General features: G+C 43.1%; 1 protein-coding gene across 2 annotated transcripts in view; it reads right to left on the reverse strand.

Moving 5' to 3' along the window:
• LOC121377456 overlaps window positions 1–14690 on the reverse strand; it is a 61453-nt gene that overhangs the window by 16825 nt on the left and 29938 nt on the right. For both annotated transcript variants that reach the window (XM_041505448.1, XM_041505444.1), the window contains one exon: window positions 14355–14429. The gene's annotated coding sequence lies outside the window, so the exon portion shown is untranslated. The remainder of the gene's footprint in view (window positions 1–14354; window positions 14430–14690) is intronic.

The following is a 14690-nucleotide window of genomic DNA, read 5'->3' on the forward strand; positions in this document are numbered from 1 at the left end:
AATTGCCCAACTTCGATTGATGATTGCCAATAGAACGGGTTCTCGTTGGCACTAACAACATACACCATTGCAAACATAGTACATTATATAAGAATTTATTTTCACTCCAAAATTGAGAACATTTCCGTCTCAATTTATTTTCTTTTTCTTTCTATATGACCGCATCTGGCTGTAGTACCGGTCCGAACAGGTTAGTACTTGAGCTAGGTCGATTTATCTATGTCAGAGAGTCAGGAAGGTTTGAACATTGATTCTTATGTAAAAATATGTGTAGATTTCAGATCTTCAACTCTTACTTGCCTGAACCTGTACGTTAATTGGGTATTTGTATACTTTGAATGGTACATCAAGGTCAATTTCTGTTCGATCTGCTGCTACCCAAAGACAACAGTCCACGGGACAGACACCAAATTTCAGTTATAGGTGAGATTAAACTCTTTAAAACATATTTTTTTGTGATGTTTAATATCCAAACTTTCCATTTTGATTTGCTGGATTTTCATACTTGGTCAATTTGACCTACATTTTCAAGGTCAAATGAAGGTCATTGTTTGTGAATATATAATATGCTGTAAATGACACAAATCATTGGTTTCTTTTCATTCTTTCCAATAATGGTCATATTATGACTTTGGTTTATAGATATATTCATTACACATCTAGTAGGGGTGCTTCCTTATTGAAATTTACATAATTTAACGAAAGGAGGAGGTTACGTGTATATTTTTGCGGGGCATGGTTTGTTAGAAATGGGTACCAATGCTTTCTGAAGTCTGTATAGAGTATAGTTTATGGTGAGGATGGGTGCGGTTTATGGTGAGGGTAGGTACCCATGCAAAAGTAACCTTTAAAGGCCATTTTGGGGTCATTAAAACGTATAACCCAGAAGACAATTTGTAAAAGCGAATGCAATATCGATCCCCGTTGTTTCATTTATTAATCCAACAATCTAATTAAGGTTTGTACACGATAACATTCAACACAAAAATGCGAACATGTTTCTATATGCTTATCACAGAATCTGCTACTTCGACTGCTTGTCAATGTTATATTGGACAGAACATTATTAGTTGGGACAATGTTTTGAATTATTCGATATTGAAACCGTATTGATTTGGTGTGCTTTGTCATACTAAAACCACTAAAATAGTTTTCCATTGAACTAGAGCTTGTTTGAAATAAAACACGACTTCGCTTCCCAATACGCTGAAACGTTGGTCGCCAGACGGTGTTTACATAATACATACCATTGACGCAATATAACCGTAAATAAAATGTGTTGAGTGCGTCGTTAAATAAAACATTTCTTTGATACATACTATTATGGCAATGTCCAACTCTATTTAAGAATAGTGGTTGCGATAGCATTTAGCGCAACGGTGTTTTGAACCTCATACCTGTGGTATCTAACGTGAAGTTACTGTTGTTGATTTATTATTATCTCTGAAAGTGTTTGTGTCGTATTGGTATTTTCTTATTTGATTGTTACAATTATTGTTGTTGATGCTTCTGACGTCTTTCTTGTTCTTGCTGATATCTACTTGCTCTCTCCTCCCCCTCCCCTCGTTCGCCCCGCTTCACCCCCCCCCCCCTCTCTCTCTCTCTCTCTCTGTCTCTCTCTGTATCTCGGTCTCTCTCTCTCTCTCTCTCTCTCTCTCTCTCTCTCTCTCTCTCTCTCTCTCTCTGTGTGTGTGTCTGTCTCTCTCTCTCTCCCTCCCTCCCTCCCTCCCTCTCTCCCTCCCTCCCCTCTCTCTCTCTCTCTCTCTCTCTCTCTCTCTCTCTCTCTCTCTCTCTCCCTCTCTCTCTCTCTCTCTCTCTCTCTCTCTCTCTCTCTCTCTCTCTCTCTCTCTCTGTATCTCGGTCTCTCTCTCTCTCTCTCTCTCTCTCTCTCTCTCTCTCTCTCTCTCTCTCTCTCTCTCTCTCTCTCTCTCTCTCTCCCCCCCCCCCTCGCTCGCCCCGCTTGCCCTCTCTCTCTCTCTCTCTCTCTCTCTCTCTCTCTCTCTCTCTCTCTCCATGTGTGTGTATATATATATATATATATATATATATATATATATATATAGAGAGAGAGAGAGAGAGAGAGAGAGAGAGAGAGAGAGAGAGAGAGAGAGCAATGACTTCTTGGAGCAAACCGATGTAATAGGTAGAAAAGAGCTCGCGTGTAAATGGGCCTAGTTCCATCAGTTGTTCAAAAGTGAAGAAAAACACGTGTTCGCAGCTTACGACTGTACCAATAACATAAAATTGTATACTCTGACAGTACAACTACGATTCGTCCTCGTTGTGGAAAATATTGGACTCGAGTACTCTAGGGTCAAGCTCGACCCGGGCCCGGGTACCCGATACTTAAACTAGATGATAATGAGACTAAGGAATAAAATAAAATAGCACTATGTATCTTAATTCTAGCGCTGAACATGGATGCCAAATCATGTTATTGTATTACATTCCACACATTCAACTTTTGTTTCCATCCGTGTCTCATAGCCCTATAATATCGGCTAAATGGCGGCAATATATATGGCAAAATGACGTAAAAAAACCCCAATAAAATAAACGAGAGTGCTCTTCCTTGCACGTCGTGTACTCGAGTCTTATGAACTGACTCGAGTCTTGTTAGCCCGTGCCCTTGTACTCGAGTATGTAATAAATATAACTTAAATCACTTCATTTGTCCATCAGGGGCGTAGCGTGATCTGGACTTGGGGGGGGGGAGGGGGGGGGGGGTTCGAATATGAACCAAGTGGACCTTTTTCTATTTTGTTTTTGCACCACCCGAAACTCCATATTTATAAACTTGTATGTTTTAGTACTGACAGCGGACCATTTGTTTCAGCGGGGGTGGGGTGGATGGGGTGGGGGGGGGGGTGTCGTCCGAAACCCCGACCCCCCCCCCCCAGCCTACGCCCCTGGAGATTATATATGAACCACACCCACCATTGTTTTGCACCTGTGTATTTTGTATAACTATGTTGTATTATTTATGTTATGTATTCAGCTGACGAGTTGTAAATCTCAAAGCAAATAAAGAACTTGTACTCGAGTACTCTTGGAGACCCTAATCACTTTGATCTATTAATCATCAGCTAACAGACGTTTGAAGTAAGGTGTGTTTGTTTTGTTTAACGACATCACTAGAGTACATTGATCTGTTAATCATCAACTATTGGATGTCAAACCTTTGGTAATTCGGACATGTAGTCTTAGAGAGGAAACCCCCTACTTTTTTCTGTTAGTAGCAAGGGATCATTTTATATGTACCATCTCACAGACAGGATAGCACATACCATGACCTTTGATATACCAGTCGTGGTGCACTGGCTGGAATGAGAAATAGCCCAAATGGACCCACCAATGGAGATCGATCCCAAACTGACCACGCATCAAGCTGGGCTACATCCCACAGAGAGGATAGCACATACCACGACCTTTGATATACCAGTCGTGGTGCACTAGCTGGAACGAGATATTTCTCAATGTGTCGTCGACGGGTATCGATACTAGATCGATCGCGCATTAGGCGATCGCTTTACCATTCGCCTACATCTTGCCGCTTGCTAACAAAAAATAGAAGTGATTCCGATTCTACAGTTATGGTCTCACTTCCGGGTGAGAGTTCATTTACCACTATTGTTCCTACTTGTGACACATGTTGTGGTTCACATATTCACTTCTAGTAATTGGGGAAAAATTAAAACAATATGTATGTTTAATGGTAAGCCTTCTGGATGTATTTTGCCCATGTTATTTTGTAATATTGTGCATTGATCTTTTGGGACATGGGTGTATAGCGTAAGAGACAGCCGGAGTGAATCGGTTAATGAACCACCTGTTCGGACCGGTACTACAGCCAGATGCGGTAATATAGCAAAAAACTGAGGCGGAAATGTTCTCAGTTTTGGAGTGAAAATAAATGCTTACATAATGTATGTTCGCAATGGTGTATGTTGTTAGTGCCAATGAGAACCCGTTCTATTGGCAATCTTCATTTGGGCAAGTTGGGCAATTTAACATGGGTTTCAATGACAGATGACACCTGTGTAGTGAGACCTATTCTGGAGTATTTAAGGCCATACCGAGTGACAACCATTCATTACATTCAGAACCGGCTTCAGTGGCGCAGTGGTTAAGTCATCGGCCTACAGGCTGGTAGGAACAGGGTTCACAGCCCGGTAGCGGTTCCAACCCAGAGTGAGTTTTAACGACTCAGTGGGTAGGTGTAAGATCACTACACCCTCTTCTCTCTTACTAACCACTAACCAACTAACAACTAACCCACTGTCCTGGACAGGTAGCCCAGATAGCCGAGGTGTGTGCCAAGGACAGTTGAAATGAAATAAATTATATTCAGTGTTATTCAAGAAGTTCGTTTTGTTTGATGACACCACCAGATCACATTGATTAATTAATCACCGGCAATTGGATGTCAAACATTTGGTATTTCTGACTCGTCGTCATCAGAGGAAACCCGCTACATTTTTCCATTAGCAGCAAGGGATCTTTTATATGCACTTTCCCACAGATAGAAAAGTACATACCACGGTCTTTGACCAGTTGTGGTGCACTGATTGGAATGAGAAAACAACCAATCAGTTGAATGGATCCACCGATGTGGTTCGATCCTTCGACGCAAGTACCTCGAGTGAAGCACTCAACCGACTGAGCTTAATCCCACCCCCGTGTTATCCAAGTACAGAGAAATAAAATATACATTTTGGTATCCTATTATAGCATACCGGCCTCGGTGGCGTCGTGATTAGGTCATCGGTCTACAGGTTGGAAGGTACTGGGTTCGGATCCCAGTCGAGGCATGGGATTTTTAATCTAGATACCGACTCCAAACCCTGAGTGAGTGCTCCGCAAGGCTCAATGGGTAGGTATAAACCACTTGCACCGACCAGTGATCCATAACTGGTTCAGCAAAGGCCATGGTTTGTGCTATCCTGCCTGTGGGAAGCGCAAATAAAAGATCCCTTGCTGCCTGTCGTAAAAGAGAAGCTTATATGGCGACAGCGGGTTTCCTCTAAAAAAACCTGTCAGAATGACCATATGTTTGACGTCCAATAGCCGATGATAAAATAAAAAATCAATGTGCTCTAGTGGCGTCGGTAAATAAAACAAACTTTACTATTATAGCATATTACAGAAGTAATATTACCACTAAATTACCCATGTTGACTAGTAGTCCAATAACCTACCGGCCTCGGTGGCGTCGTGGTTAGGCCATCGGTCTACAGGCTGGTAGGTACTGGGTTCGGATCCCAGTCGAGGCTAGTACGAATCTTGTGGACTGTGCTCCCTCTCCCCCCCCCCCCCCCCCCCCGCCCACTTGAGGAGGTAAATATTTTCCTCAGTTTTGTTTGGCAAACATAGCTTTATATGAAGCCTTATCACCATAAGCGTACGAGACGGGGACAGGGGGTGCAGACGGGGGGGGGGGGGGGTGCAAAACATCAAATTCTGAGAAACATTATACAAATATTCTGGCAAAATATGCTAACTTGAGATCTTTTTACCATGCATTTCCGCTATTCTACCCTCAAAATGAGTTGTAATCCGTGTAAAAATGCGTGGTGATTAGTTTGAAACCCTATATAGCTGTGTGATAATAATGCTGATTTTAATAAATGTTGTTACCCAGATTCGGGCAATTTCGTTTAATTCTGGCAAAAGCCAGCCTGCCCTCCCCATGCTTTTCACAGTGGTTCACAAATATTTAATTGTTAGCCTTGATTTATTCAGTAGATATGTTCTTTCTCGGCCAGTGTTTCTTTTATGTTAGTCACCAGCCTCGGTGGCGTCGTGGTTAGGCCATCGGTCAACAGTCTGGTAGGTACTGGGTTCGGATCCCTTTTGAGGCATGAAATTTTTAATCCAGATACCGACTCCAAACCCTGAGTGAGTGCTCCACAAGGCTCAATGGGTAGGTGTAAACCACTTGCACCGACCAGTGATCCATAACTGGTTCAACAAAGGCCATCGTTTGTGCTATCCTGCCTGTGGGAAGCGCAAATAAAAGATCCCTTGCTGCTAATCGGAAAAGTAGCCCATATAGTGGCGACAGCGGGTTTCCTCTCAAAATCTGTGTGGTCCTTAACCATATGTCTGACGCCATATAACCGTAAATAAAATGTGTTGAGTGCGTCGTTAAATAAAACATTTCTTTCTTTTTTCTTCCAATAACCTAAACTATGTCAGTCAACTTTAACTTTAAATTAAGTTTAAGTTTAAACTTAGGTTGTTGATTTGTTTGTTGAGTTGTGGGGGTGTTTTTTTAGGGTTTTTCTTTCTTTTTTTCTTTAGTTTTTGTTTATTGTTTTATCTTAGTGAACATTCAACACGTTCACTCTGATTTTAAACATTTAAACATGTGTTAAAGTATTAGCCGGGATTGTAAACATACTCGTACATGTCTTAACAACCACGTGTAACAAAAAAATAACGCATGGTGTTCTCACCAACGGGCGTGTAAGAAATAAAGCTATATTTGACCTTGTACTTGTCAACATTTATGCTAACCCATGTTTTATAGGTCTTTAGAAAAGTATTCTAAAGCTTAACATGCTAGAAATGGTTTAGTATTGAATTTCAATAACATTTGATCCCACCCTCTATTTGAGGCTAGAGAACCAATACTAGTCAAAGGCCGCTACATGTGCTCTTCTGTCTGTGCATATAAAAGATTAGGAAAAGAATGTTGAGGGTTTCAATTGTAGACTACGTGTCAGAATTAAAACATGTTTGACATCCAATAGCCGTTGATTAGTTAATCCATGTGTTTCAGTGGTGTCGTTACACAAAAAACCAACTTCGTTTGTGGTATGTACTATCATGTCTGTGGGATTATGCATAAAAGGAACCCTTGCTACTGATGGAACAATGTGCCGGGTTTCCCCTCTAACAGTATCAGAAGTACCCAGAAAGAACCCGACGTAAAGTTTGTTTTATTTAACGACTCCACTAGAGCACATTGATTTGTTTTATCTTATCATCGGCTATTGGACGTCATACATATGGTCATTTTGACACTTTTTTTTAGAGGAAACCCGCTGTCGCCACATAGGCTACTGTTTTACGACAGGCAGCAAAGGATCTTTTATTTGCGCTTCCCACAGACAGGATAGCACAAACCATGACCTTTGTTGAATCAGTTATGGATCACTGGTCGGTGCAAGTGGTTTACACCTACCCATTGAGCCTTGCGGAGCACTCACTCAGCGTTTGGAGTCGGTATCTGGATTAAAAATCCCATGCCTCGACTGGGATCCGAACCCAGTACCTACCAGCCTGTAGACCGATGGCCTGCCACGACGCCACCGAGGCCGGTCCGTTAAACAAAAAACCAACTTCATTTGTGGTATGTACTATCATGTCTGTGGGATTGTGCATAAAAGGAACCCTTGCTACTGATGGAACAATGTGGCGGGTTTCCCCTCTAACAGTATCAGATGTACCAAAAAAAAAGAAGTAAATTTTGTTTTATTTAACGACGCCACTAGAGCACATTGATTTTTTTTATCTTATCATCGGCTATTGGACGTCAAACATATGGTCATTTTGACACTGTTTTTTTTTTAGAGGAAACCCGCTGTCGCCACATAGGCTACTGTTTTACGACAGGCAGCAAGGGATCTTTTATTTGCGCTTCCCACAGGCAGGATAGCACAAACCATGGCCTTTGTTGAACCAGTTATGGATCACTGGTCGGTGCAAGTGTTTTACACCTACCCATTAAGCCTTGCGGAGCACTCACTCAGGGTTTGGAATCGGTATCTGAATTAAAAATCCCATGTCTCGACTGGGATCCAAATCCATTACCTACCAGCCTGTAGACCGATGACCTAACCACAACGCCACCGAGGCTGGTCAGAAGTACCAAAGGCTTAAACATTCAATAGCCGATGATTAATAAGTCAATATGTTCTAGTGTGGTCGTTAAACATTATTATTATTATTATTAAGTTCTCGATCTATAGGTTGCATAGTAGCAAAGAAGAGAGTTCCGTGTCCAAGTTCGAGGTGCACCGTCAAATATACTCTTCAAAAGAAGAAACGCAAAACCACATTGTCGTAACATTTGGAGAATTGATTTAATTATTGAATGGTGAGTCCGATAATTACCAAATGTTGCAGGATTGTTCACATTTCACTCTAGTCCATTGTGAGTAAGTGATAGGACACACCACCAAGGTCAAGGTCATCTGGAGTCAATACCGGGTGTGGCCTCCGCGTGTGTTGACAACTGCCTGGCACCGCCTGCCCATTGAAGCAACCAGAGTACGGATGACGTCCCGGGGGATGGTAGCCCACTCGGCCTGCAAGGCTGCTGCCAGCTCGGGCAGGGTCTGGGGCTGTGGTTGTCGCTGTCGGAGGCGTCGGTCCAACTCGTCCCATAGATGCTCAATTGGGTTCAAATCCGGTGATATCGATGGCCAAGGAAGGACATTAATGTTGTTGTTCTGTAGGAAAGCCGTTGTGAGATGTGCTGTGTGAGGCCTGGCGTTGTCATGTTGGAACACTGCGTTGGCGTTGGCCATAACCGGAACGATGTGTGGCCGGAGGATCTGGTCAATGTAGCCCTGTGCATTCAGGTTGCCCTGCACGTGGATCAGGTCAGTTCTGCCAGTGTGTGAGATGGCTGCCCACACCATGACACTACCCCCGCCGAATCTGTCCACTTCCTGCACGCAGTTTGCCGCATAACGTTCACCACGACGCCTATACACGCGACATCTTCCATCATGACGTCGGAGCAGAAATCGGGACTCGTCACTGAACCACACCTGTCTCCATCGCAGTTGAGGCCATTGTCGATGAATCTGGCACCACTGCAGTCGGAGTCGACGGTGTTGTGGTGTTAAGATGACACCTCGAACTGGACGTCTGGCACGAATTCCTACCTCACGTAGGCGGTTTTCCGTACGGTCTGGTCGGATATCCTGCGCAAACCTGGTATTGCTGCGGCTGTGGAGGTGGCAGTAGTCAATCGTTCCCGAAGGTGGCGTACCCGGATGTAGCGGTCCTGCCCGGGGGTAGTGGACCCGTGGTCGACCGGATCTAGGGAGGTCACGTGTTGATCCATGTTGCTGGTAACGGTCCCACAGTCTGGAGATGGTGCTTGGGGACACATGGAATGCCCTGGCAACGGCCGTTCTGGATTCGCCTGCGTCTAGTCGGCCGATGGCATTGTTTCTCTGCGGTTCACTGAGACGTGGCATGTCCTGGATTGTCAACTGTCGGCCAGATACAGAGGCCAGGCAAGCAAACACCCTGCACTTTTATACTGTCGGTGTTCATGATGCACGTGCAGACAACGCACGTGCAGTGGTGACATGGTTTGCACGTGGCTGCGTTTTTGCGAATATTCACATTTTGGAACTTTATTGTACAGTAGCTGCGTTTTATCGAATGTAACCGTGGGAATGTGTTTGGGACATGCAATGACCTTATATTCACAAAGCATGAACCGGTAGGAAACATTTGTATCCTTTTGCGTTTCTTTTTTTGAAGAGTATATTTACGGAATAAAAGCAGCTGTGGGTGTGATTGGTAGTAATATGTGACACTGATTATTTGTGCAAGTACTATTATCCATTGACAATAAATACACTTTTGTTATACAGTTGTTATGCAGTATATGCCAGAGGTTGAAACTAATGCGGGGTACCCCCAAAAATGGAACTGCAAATTTCAGCAAAAATGACGGTTGCTATTAAAAACATTAATTAAATCTCTTAAATGATACGTGAACCCCCCGTTTTCTTGCAGGTAGATTAGATGTGAGGTGCCACACTTTCTATTGCTGTACTTCCTGGGTGTGTTGAAAAGCTGCTTATATCAGTTTTGTTAGTAAACGTTAACGTTAACATTATCGGCAATAGGAATTGATTTGGTCTGTTAGAACCTTTATGTGTGTAGGTACTTTTTGACATGCTTCCATCAGAGAACTGTTCAAGCACGCCTGTCGTGGGCACAAAATCTGTCCATGATAGGGAGTTATTAATGTCTTCACTGTTCTTTTATATTACAGTCGTACCCAGTGGTAAGGCGCTCGCTCGATGCGCGGTCGGTGTGGGATCGATCCCCGTCGGTGGGCCAATTGGGCTATTTCTCGTTCCAGCCAGTGCACCACGACTGGTATATCAAAGGCCGTGGTATGTACTACCCTGTCTGTGGGATGGTGCATATAAAAGATCCCTTGCTGCTAATCGAAAAGAGTAGCCCATGAAGTGGCGACAGCGGGTTTCCTCTCCCAACACCTGTGTGGTCCTTAACCATATGTTTGACGCCATATAACCGTAAATAAAATGTGTTGAGTGCGTCGTTAAATAAAATATTTCTTTACAGCAGTGGCTGGGTGGGCCAAAATGATCCACTGCGCCACAAGCAAGCGCTCTAACCACTAAACCTACATCCCGCCCTATTTTATATTTATTTACCGTGTAGAATTATTTCGAACAGATATCATGTCATAACATGTGAAATATCGCATGCGCGCTTACAAAGGAAAACCGGCCTACAATATAGATCGCTCGATGAATGGCTTCCCGGCACTTGATTTAAATGTTTGTTTGCTTACCACGCCCTGGTAGTCCGTACTGTTGGCGTGCTGCCCCGACGACCGCAACGGTCTCTCAAGCACTGAGGTGTGTTCAGGAGGGCGAACGTTCGCGGTCATACGTTAGCTTGTTGCTATGGTGGTGGTGTTTGTTTTTTGTTTGTTAATTTGTTGTTTTGTTTTTGTTGTTGTTGTTTGTTGTTTGTCTTTTGCTGCGTCTAAGAGCAGTGGCGGATCCAAAAAATCCATTGGGGGGGGGGGGGGGGGGGGGGACGGCAGTGGGGGGAAGGGGGGGGGACGGCAGTGACATGAAGAGGGATGCCAAGGGAACTTTGGGGGATGTTTGGAAGGGGATCGTAAAAAAAAAATGAAAATTAATATATAATAAAATTATAATTATCGCAAAATTTAGGGGAGGGGGGAGGTGTGCCGGCAGATCCGCTGTGATCTCGAACACAATACACAAGACCTTTTGGGCAATTCCCAATACGTCTGATAGATCCGCCTCTGTAATGTGAGATGACTGTGATCTCGAACACAGTACGCAAGACCTTTTGAGCAGTTTCCGATATGTCTGATAGATTCTCCTTTTTCGATCTGCACTGCCGACCACCATCGTTATATTTACCCGATGCTGTACGACACAAGGGTTATTTTGCGCTCATATTTAATCGACGACCGTACACACACCATGCTAAATACTAAGCACAAAGACAGGCGGGACGCAGCCCAATGGTAAAGCGGTCGTTTGATGCGCGGTCGGTCTGGGATCGATCCCCGTTAGTGGGCCCGTTGGGCTATTTCTCGCTCCTGCCAGTGCACCACGACTGGTACATCAAAGACCTTGGTGTGTGCTATCCTGTATGTGGGATGGTTGATATAAAAGATCCCTTGTTACAAATGGAAACAAAATTAGGCTTCCTCTCTAAGACTGTAAGTCAAAATCACCCAATCAATCCAATAGCCGATGATTAATAAATCAATGTGCTCTAGTGGTGTCGTTAAACAAAACAAACAAACTAAGCACAAAGGTGAATTCGATAATGGAAGGAAGGAAATGTTTTATTTAACGACGCACTCAACACATTTTATTTACGGTTATATGGCGTCAGACATATGGTTAAGGACCACACAAATATTGAGAGTGGAAACCCGATGGCGCCACTTCATGGGCTATTCTTTTCGATTAGCAGCAAGGGATCTTTTATATGCACCATCCCAAAGACAGGATAACACATACCACGGCCTTTGATATACCAGTCGTGGTGCACTGGTTGAAGCGAGAAATTCGATAAAGAAGCCTCAATGGATTCGGCCATCTTTGCGATCACACGACTTAAAACTACAGTGGCTATAAATAAAGTAAAGTAAAGTTTGTTTTATTTAGCGACGCCACTACAGCACATTGATTTTTTTTTATCTTATCATCGGCTATTGGACGTCAAACATATGGTCATTCTGACACTGTTTTTTAGAGGAAACCCGCTGTCGCCACATAGGCTACTCTTTTACGACATGCAGCAAGGGATCTTTTATTTGTGCTTCCCACAGGCAGGATAGCACAAACAATGGCCTTTGTTGAACCAGTTATGGATCACTGGTCGTTGCAAGTGGTTTACGCCTACCCAGTGAGCCTTGCGGAGCGCTCACTCAGGGTTTGGAGTCGGTATCTGGATTAAAAATCCCCATGCCTCGACTGGGATCAAATAAGGCAGTCGTTTATATAACTTCGGATAATTGAACGCTAGCTACATACAAGGTGCTCGTACATTATGTGGGACAGCCCAGTCTTAGGCCGCCATGTCTCATCTATTAAACTTACCCGTGAAAAGATTTAGGTGACCCTCAATGTGAGAAGAAGGAGTTTGTTTTGTTTAACGATACCACTAGAGCACATTGATTAATTAACCATCGGCTATTGGATGCCAAACATATCGTCATTTTGACACAGTCATAGAGAGGAAACCCGCTACACTTTTCAACTAGTAGCAAGAGATCTTTTATATGCACCATCCCACAGACAGGATAGCACATAACACTGGCCTTTGATATACCAGTCGTGGTGCACTGACTGAAACGAGATATAGCTCAATTGGGCCCACCGACGGGAATCGATCCCAAACCGACCGCACATCAAACAAACGCTTTACCACTGGGCTACGTTCCGCCCCTCAATTTGATAGTCCAGTGCTGTACTAACTGAGGAAAATTCCCTATTAGCTCAGTTGGTGGAGTGCTAGACTCTCGTACTGAGAGTCCTCTGTTCGAATCCACTCAGTGGAGGTTATTTTTTTCTGATAGTTATGCTAGGATCAGACTGTCAACTGTGACGACGAAGTTGGCCAACTCGACGGTTGCGTTGTAATTTCCCTCAACTCCCGACTTACGACGGGTGCGCTCATAGTTACAACTAACGGAGTTATACGACGAGAATAGAGTTATAAGAACGCTCAGACTAGCAACTGCACAGTCGTAGAAGTCGTGACCGCAGACAGTTGCCAAACTTTGTGCCGGCAGTTGATAGTCTTAAATAGCTTTACATATTGTTGTGATAGAAGACGATGGTATCAGTTTAATTGTTTGCGAGCGCTCGGGTCTCCTGAACGCGCCTCTAAAAGTGAGAGTGCGACACTTGATCATACCCGACTACGTTCTATAGAACAGCGATTGATTGATGTGTAAATAATATTACATGTAATGACTATATTTGACGACAGCGTACGTGTCTCGACAATGAAGTTCTGACGTCGCTAGTCTTTCTGTTTGACGCATTTCGATTCAATCTAAACATATTGGCGGTCATAAGCAGTAATACATAGAATAATAATTCTGGCAATTCGTTCGTCAATTTCGTTGGGGTTTTGGTTCGGACTTTTGTATAAAACTCTTCTCAGTTATTGTCTCTGAACAAACACACTTTTTTCTTTTTTTTTATTCCGAGCATACGTTTACGTGTGTTTTGTATCTATTCCACGTAGAAAATTACAATTTTGTATTATTATTTATTTATTTATTTATTATTATTATTATTTGTTTTAATTTTATGGTGTTTGATATATATAATTCCAAACCGGTGAATGATCTCTGTTTGTTTGTGTGCCTGAATGGGTATATGCGAGTGCGTGAGTGTGTGATTTGGTCGCTGTTATTGTTGGCGTTGTTGTTGGTTGGTTGTATGTGAGAGTCTGGTCACTGAAGCAGTTGAAGAGTTAAACCGGCCTCGGTGGCGTCGTGGTTAGGCCATCGGTCTACAGGCTGGTAGGTACTGGGTTCGGATCCCAGTCGAGGCATGGGATTTTTAAATCAGATACCGAATCCAAACCCTGAGTGAGTGCTCCGCAAGGCTCATTGGGTAGGTGTAAACCACTTGCACCGACCAGTGATCCATAACTGGTTCAACAAAGGCCATGGTTTGTGCTATCCTGTCTGTGGGAAGCGCAAATAAAAGATCCCTTGCTGCTAATCGGAAGAGTAGCCCATATAGTGGCGACAGCGGGTTTCCTCTCAAAATCTGTGTGGTTCTTAACCATATGTCTGACGCCATATAACCGTAAATAAAATGTGTTGAGTGCATCGTTAAATAAAACACTTCTTTCTTTCTTTCTTTCTGAAGCAGTTGAAGAAAATATATTTAATATGTAAGTTTAATCGTAGAAATATTTAATCAGTTAGAAACATCTTACAATGCAGCAAACTACGGAATGTCCTTTTAAGATAAATATATTCTTCCGGCCAAAGCCTGCCTGGCTGTACACCTTTCTATGGCCTTGGTACAGGTACAGGTACAGGTACTTACCCTAGACTGAAAAATGAATTAAAACACCCAGAGACAAGTCCATACGTGTTCAGATTCTCTTCAAATCCAATTTCCCTGAAACACAAACAACCTGGTTACTCTCAAAGGAAAGGAAAGTTATTTCATGAATTCTACATTTCTGATATGAATTATGATGCAGGTAATCAGCTATTATTGGCTGATATTAGAAATCATTTATCTTTCTAATTCTGAATACTGCTACTTACATGTATTTCCTAATACAGAAACAACAGAATAAAAAAATATTATTGGTGGTAAATCTCAAGGCAGAGATGAATTTTACTTGTAGATTGCAGGAAATTACATTTCAGGACA

The sequence above is a fragment of the Gigantopelta aegis genome, chromosome 7, assembly GCF_016097555.1.
Source record: "Gigantopelta aegis isolate Gae_Host chromosome 7, Gae_host_genome, whole genome shotgun sequence".
In the NCBI taxonomy this organism is placed as follows: domain Eukaryota; kingdom Metazoa; phylum Mollusca; class Gastropoda; order Neomphalida; family Peltospiridae; genus Gigantopelta; species Gigantopelta aegis.